The following is a 6,294-nucleotide window of genomic DNA, read 5'->3' on the forward strand; positions in this document are numbered from 1 at the left end:
GGTCTGGGTTGGCCTTGCTCACATGCTGGGTGGGAGGTTGGCTGTTGGCTGGGCTGGGATGGCCTTGCTCACGTGCTGGGTGGGTGGTTGGCTGTTGGCTTATCTGGGATGGCCTTGCCTATATGCTGGGGGGTTGATTAGCTGTTGGCTGTTCTGGGATGGGGATGATTGAGCCACGAGTTTCTCGTCCTCCAGCAGATTAGCACAGGCATGTGCCCATGGCAGTAGCTGGGCCCAAGAGAACAAACAAAGCCTGCAGGGCCCATTGAGGCCCGGCCCTGAACGTGTGTGACATCACTCTCACACCTTTCATTGACTTGTTTAGGCACAAGACCATCCCAGACTCCAGAATTGAGGAACATTCTCCCTCTTGATGGAAAGAATACAAAGGCACATTGTAAAGGGTGTGGATATGGGGAGGGGAATCCCTGGGACCATTTGTAATCATTTGACTTTTGACTGCAGTCCCCCAGGCAAACAAGAGCAGGCCTCACTAGGGCACAGCTCAATGAAGAGAAAGCTGGCAGAATTCCTTCCTTCAGCTGATGCCCTTGTGCAGTGAGCAAACCGTGTACCTGGACAGGGCTGCCATGGTAACAGAGAGTGGATGGATAAGCCACCTCTGTAGACTCACAGATGTGGGTTCAAATTCCTGGTCCATCACTTACTATCTGTTTCACCTCGAATGATTTACTTAACTCCTTAGAGCCCAATTTCCTCACCTGAGGAAGCTGCTTTATAGAGAGGGTCCCTAAGACCCCTAATGGTTTGGAAGCCATACTCAGTCACCTGTGAGTATTAGAAACGATGCATTGAAACGATGGCCTCCATGCACAGCACCCGGCAGGCTCAACACACATGGTTGTGTTAGGAGACGAGTCTCTTCATCTCCCCTGGAGAAGGGCAAACCAGTTTGGCCATCGACCAACAGAAAGCAATTGTGGGATGTGATGGGGTGGTGCCAGACCCCCTCACCCGAGAAACCTTTCCTCTTCGATCTGGTATGGGCCACAATTCCAGGTTGGAGTCCATTTTGTGTCAAACTGATTTGTGTCCCACAAACATATCTTAGAATTGTGTACCCTGAAAGCAGACACCATACCGAGGCAAATTCCATATTAACACGTCATTCAGCCTGATGTTGGAGATGTGATGGGAAGAGCGAGAGTTGTAGTAGAACCAGAATGTAGTGATGTGTTTGTTTCCACAGAGTGGACATTAGGCTCAAAGGTCGGGTATCTTGTGCAGCCTGGAGCTCGGAGAACAGGCCCAGGATGTGAACTCCACAACTGAGTAACCTCCAGGAAAATCGCCAAAAGAAGTAGGTGGGGGGCAGCAGGCAGCCTGCAGAGCCCAGAGCTCTCTGCAAATTTGACCTGGTCAGCCCCAGAGGGCTGGCACCCAGGGAAAGAGTCAAGTATGCCCTGCCAGGCAACATGAGACGGAGGGTTAAGACCCTCTTGTGGCCTGGCAAAGGGTGTCCGAGAACAAGCTGGGCCTTCTCGAGCCTTCTCAGAAAGAGGCAGTCCTGGAACTCTCTGCAGTAGCAGGGGCCGGGGAGGGAAGCAGGCTGAGATGTGTCCTACGAGGCTTGCAGGGGATCAAGGCAGAAAGGAGACAGAGCCACGGGGGACCCTCTGCTGGGAACAGCCTCTGGGAGAGCAGGCAGACTGGCCCTGGGACCCTGTGGGGACATGGAAGAGCAAGGTCCAGGCTTCCTTGCCGGTTCTGCCGCTTCTCGGCTTGTGGCTGTGTTCAGATGACTTAGGTGCTCAGCCTCAGTTTCCTCTTGTGTTCAATAGGCACAGCCACAACCGCCTTGCAGACCTGTCTTGAGGTTTAGACGAGTCTGAAGTTTGCATGTTGCCCAGCTGCTGGCACTTAGTCACAATAGCTATTGATTGGTTTCAATGCTGAGTTTCTAATAGGGAAACTGTTTCCCCTGGGACTTGCTGGACTTGGTGGTAAAAGTCAGGACCAAGAGTTTTACAGACCCTGAGACATGATCAGGAAGACAGCTTTGGGCTGGAAAGGGCACTTCCATTCTTGAGGCGTCCCAGTTTATCCAGAAACCCCTGGCTTCCTGGAATTCTTTTTAAAACCCCACGAGGGAGCAGCAACATTAAAAAAACCATGATATATTTTTTTTTTAGACAGGGTCTCATTCTGTCACTCAGACTTAAGGACAGTGGCACGACCCCCCAAGCTCAAGCAGTCATCCCTCCTTAGCTTCCTCAGTAGCTGGGACTACTACACCTGGCTAATTTTTGTGTTTTTTGTAGAGATGGGGTTTCACCATGTTGCCCAGGCTGGTCTCAAACTCCTGAGCTCAAGCAATTTGCTTGCCTCAGCCTCCCAGAGTGCTGAGATTACAGGTGTGAGCCACCACAACCAGCCTGACTTTTTTAAATTGACAGAGAAAATTGTATGGCATTTACTGTTACAACATGATGCTTTCAAGTATATATACATTTTGGAATGACCGAATCTGTCTTTGTGTTGAGAATCAAACACTGTGATTTTTGCTAACGATGAATTCGCTTACTATTAACTAACCAGAGAGCAGGGACTCGAGGAAGGAATGGATAATTTTGAGGAGGGGGAGAAGAAAGAAAGGAGCTGCTGGAGGGGGCATGGCCAGTGCAGTATGCGGACGAGTAGAGTAGAAGCAGGTGCTTGTCGCTTTCCATCCTCACCAGGTGAGAAGTGGGGGAGGCTGGAATCTCTGCGGATCCAGAAGCCAGGCCCAGGCAGGGAGACTCTGAGCCATGAGGGTCAGCCCAGGGTCTCCCCCAGAAACCAATGGTTTTCTTATCAAGGAACAGAAAGAATATTTCCCTCCCACCACTGGGTGAGCACTGGACTGGGAGCACCATGACTCCCAATTTCATCTCTGCCCCTCCCTGCTGGCCAGGGCTGCTCCATTTGGAGCCTTCGCATCTTCACCTGGGTGGAATTGCTCAAATGGGTTTGGGATTTGCCAACTCCAAATCCAAAGAGCAGCGGATTTGGGGTTCATCCACAGTCCTGAGTTTGAACCCTAGCTTCCGTGCTGTAGCCTTAGACATTAATCTCCCCGGACCTTTTCCTGTGTGTAAAATGAGGGTGAAACACTTGTCATGTTGCTATGCAGGGGCTGGGACAGCCTAGGTGCTCAAGGAGATACTTTCTGAGCCTCAGTTTTCCCACTTTTAAAATGGGGCTAGGAGTGCCTCTCTCTGGGCTATTGTGAGGATCAGAATTTATGAATGAGTGTTTAGATGTTGGGATGCAGGAACAGCTGCTGCCCAGCCACATTCCCAAAAATAGAGAAGTTGAACTCAGTGGTTTCCAAGATGGGTTCCACAAGGCACCCCAGGGGCCACCAAAGGTTTGCAAGACAAGCTGGGTCCCAAGCCAGCTCTGCCCCAGACAACACTGCTTGTACCTGTTTTACACATGGGGTTCTTCATGGAATTTTGTTTCAAGAGTTCTATTTTTTTAACGTTTCATTTGAAAATAATTTCAAACTTCAAAAACTCTAAGAATAAAATAGTACATAGAAACAGGAACACCTACAGACTCTGCAAATTGTTGACATCCTACCTCCTCCACTTCATCATTTTCTTTCTCTCTCTGCATACATAAATTTTTTTCTGAATTGCATAAGGGTAAGTTCCACACATCTGGGTCCTTTACCCCTAAACACTGTCCTAGGTATTTTGTGGCATGTATGTATGTAAGATTACATAACTCTTACATAACCACAGTAGAGTTGTCCATTGCAGAAATTTACATTAATACAATGTTTTTTATCTAAGCTGCCAGGTTGTCACGTGATTTAATAAGGTCCTCTTTAGAATTTCCCCCTCAGGCTCAGGATCTAGGGAAGGGCTAGATGTTGCATGTGCTTGTCATGTGTCTTTAACCTCCTTTAATTTGGAATATCTCAGATCTGTTGGGGAATGATGGAAATACAGTCTGAGGAATGTGTCATTTGGCAGTTTGAATGTTGAGCAAACATCTTAGAGCTACTCACTCAAACCTGGATGCCACAGCCTACTACCCCCTGGGCTATATGGTCTCACCCATTGGCCCCAGGCTACCACCCTGTACAGCATGTGACTATACTGAAAACTGCAGGCAAGTATAGCTCAGTGGTCAGCATTTGTGTATCTGAACATATCTAAATGTAGAAAATGTACAGGAAAAATCCTCATTCTGATCTTATGGAACTGCCGTCATATATGTGGTCCATCGTTGACCAAAACTTCGTTATGCATCACGTGCCTCACTGTATTTCCACAGCCTTTGTCTTTAACGATGATTGATGTTTTTTTAACGATAATTGAGGGATACTGGTTTTTTTCTCCGCCCCCACCTTTTCTTAATGAAAGTTCCTCATTTGGTGTTTGTCAGATGTTTCCTGATGATTAGATTGAGGTGAGACATTCTCAGCCAGATCCCAACTGACTTCAGTTCTGACTTTGACATTCAGCAGTTTTAGAACGAGGTCCCAGGCATTCGACTCAGGCCTCCCCACTGGCAGTTGATCAGGCAGCTGTGTGGTCTATGGCCTTGTTACCCGAGGTGTGGTCTGCAGCCCAGCAGCCCCTTCATTGAGCCCTGGGAGCTATGAGTGACCCCACAGAGAGGCCGACGCCAGCCCAAGTCCTGCGTACCTCCACCTCTGACCTACTTCCTCCACCACTGACTGCTTTAAGCAGAAAACAGCCCTCCCTGGCCACCACTCCTGACTTCCGCCCTGCCCTAGACCTGCCTCTAGTCTTCCCAACCCCCTCACCTCCAGGGAAGATGCCTCACCCACCTGCCTCATTGCAACGATGCAGGCAACGGTAGCTTGATGTGGTACCTGCATGGACCACCTGAAACGGGAATAAAATAGGGTGGGCCACTGGCAAGACCTGTTTGAACAGTGAGGAAAGGGGTAAACATGGAGACACAAGACCTGAGTTAACTGGCCATGCTGCCTTCTCCAGAAAGATAAGGCCAGGATTAAACCTAGAATTCCCTCACTCTAAAGCCTGTGCTTCCATCACCATGCCAGTGGCCGGCCTGGGAATAGACCCCAAGTTTCAGAATCCTGGTCAAGTGTGTCTTCTCCTATCACAACTTCAGGGTCCTGGGTTAGGCAAATTGGGGAGTTCACAGAAGCAAATGGCTTTGGATAAAGTGGCCCTCCCTTCTGGAGTCAGGAACAGACTGGATTCTTCACGGACTTCGTGAGGCTTGGTGAGAGCAGCTAGAACTTCTAGCTGCTAGATTCATCCCTTCTATTACTTTGACAAAGAAGTCATTCCCACCTCTTTGATGTCTGAGACCAGTCATTCAGAGCTGGTCCTGCTGCTGGGGAGAAATAGATTCAAGCCCAGAGAACCTTCCTTAAGATGAGAGGGCAAAAAAGAGGATAGAGGTCAGACGCAGTGGCTCAAGCCTGTAATCCCAGCACTTTGGGAGGCTGAGGCGGGTGGATCACAATGTCAAGAGATCGAGACCATCCTGGTCAACATGGTGAAACCCCATCTCTACTAAAAATACAAAAAATTAGCTGGGCATGGTGGCACGTGCCTGTAGTCCCAGCTACTCAGGAGGCTGAGGCAGGAGAATTGCTTGAACCCAGGAGGCAGAGGTTGCGGTGAGCCGAGATCGTGCCATTGCACTCCAGCCTGGGTTACAGGAGCGAAACTCCATCTCAAAAAAAAACAAAGAGGGTAGGGGTGCAATTCGGGAACCTTCTAATGTGAATCCCAAGCAGGAGGCATCCCAGAGGGTACTGATAGCCAGAGGCTGCCTTTTCAGCTGCTTGAGTAGTCTGTGTAGACACCCTGATACCACCCACATGAGCTTCTGGAAATAGGGCCTGGCTCTGGGGATAGAATACACTAATGACCAGGTGGTGGGATGTGGGGGCCAACTGGGTGATGCTAGAGTCCAGGTCCTTTGCCATCCACTTCCCTGGCAGGGACCATAAAGTCAAGAGTCCACAGCTGGTTCAGGCAGGGGCAGCGTCAGAGGATTGGATAGGAGGAAGGCTTTCGATGGGGACCCCAGGGGCATGGAATAATGGGCCTTGTGACATTGACTGGGGGTAGAGAGGACAGGAAGGTAGGTCAAGCTGTTTGGTTTTTTAAATCTGTATTTAAAAAAATTAAACTGGGCTGGGCACAGAGGCTCACACCTGTAATCCCAGCACTTTGGGAGCCTGAGGCGGGTGGATCACAAGGTCAGGAGATCAAGACTATCCTGGCTAACATGGTGAAACACTGTCTGTACTAAAAATACAAAAATTAGCTG

At 49.4% G+C, this 6,294-nt stretch overlaps 1 protein-coding gene across 4 annotated transcripts in view; it reads left to right on the forward strand.

Moving 5' to 3' along the window:
• Positions 1 to 6,294, forward strand: part of RIN3 (Ras and Rab interactor 3) — a 174,292-nt gene that overhangs the window by 145,373 nt on the left and 22,625 nt on the right. The window lies entirely within an intron of this gene.

This window comes from Callithrix jacchus, chromosome 8, assembly GCF_049354715.1.
Source record: "Callithrix jacchus isolate 240 chromosome 8, calJac240_pri, whole genome shotgun sequence".
NCBI classification, from domain to species: Eukaryota; Metazoa; Chordata; class Mammalia; order Primates; family Cebidae; genus Callithrix; species Callithrix jacchus.